Source organism: Theobroma umbraticum, unplaced genomic scaffold (genome assembly GCF_002168275.2).
Source record: "Theobroma umbraticum cultivar Fairchild unplaced genomic scaffold, ASM216827v3 scaffold_44.0, whole genome shotgun sequence".
Lineage (NCBI taxonomy): Eukaryota > Viridiplantae > Streptophyta > Magnoliopsida > Malvales > Malvaceae > Theobroma > Theobroma umbraticum.
Window position 1 is genome coordinate 8,210,113 of NW_018397255.1, and position 1,191 is coordinate 8,211,303.

Sequence of the window (1,191 nt, forward strand, 5' to 3'; positions counted from 1 at the left end):
TTAGATAAATGAACCCTAGTGTTGCTTTAATTCGCACTAATTCGGTCATATTGGTATGTAGGTAGAAACTCAGGTGAGTATAGTGCAAATAGTAATGCATTAATTCACCCTAGTTCAGTCATATGTAGGCATGTTGGTAGAAACCCAGGTGAAAAATAGTGCAAATAAGGTGTAGGTAAAAATAATTTGTAAGCTTGCATCTTACTTGTTCTACTTTTATGTTTTACGTGCTTGGAAGAAATGGGGTTGCCTGAAATCAATTCATTTGGACAGCCAAGAAAAAGAAAAGGATAGAAGTAAAAGGAAAACTTCTCTAACTTATTCTTGATATCTCATGGGAATTTATGACTAGGGCAAAATACCTATGCAAGATTGTAATATTAGCAAATTGAAAACATGAGTACTCTTCTATTTGGGGAGAAAATATTTCAAATCATTATAAAAGTATAAAGCCTGTTCTTTTTTTCTGGCGAGGAATGGAGTGAAACAGCTGAGCAATGGATTGACCCCCCGTTGTGGTCTTGTCTGCCTAGTGCCCACATCAATATCAACAGTAAAATGCCAAAGTATTAAACATTGCTTCAGCTGTATTGATATTAATGGTAACTTACTAAAATGCATGGAGAGATTAATCAGGGTCATATTGCCATTAAAGCACTTTGGACACCAGTAGAAATCTTGAGTTTATTGTAATTGTATTCTCATGATCTTGCAGGAACCTTTCCTCTCTAGCAATTTGAACATCTGTATTCGTCAGCCAGATGGGTCTTATTCTGGGGATTCGCTGGAGAGCCCAAAGGGCCTTCTGGATTAGAAGCCAGAGATGAGTTAACAATGCATTTGGAAATCTTACTCCTAGCTTGAGATAAAATGGCTAGGAGTGCTAACAAGTAAATAGGTGTTTTAAGTGTATAAAGTTGGAAGAGAAATGAAAGAACGGGTGTATGCTATGCTTGTGCCATGTGCAGTGTCTGCTTTTCAGTTATGGACACTCCATGATAATTCACTAGAGAAGTCAAAATTAAATGAGGCAGAAAGTGTTTTGTTTATATGTAGAGCAAGAAATTGTCATTGAACCAGGGGTCGAAGAATAAGGCGGAGCATGCTGCTAAGAATTGAAGTTTCATAGCAGCTGTATGTGATACTCGCCAATCTGTGCATGGGTCTCCTCTGGGTTTTTTTTTTTTTTTA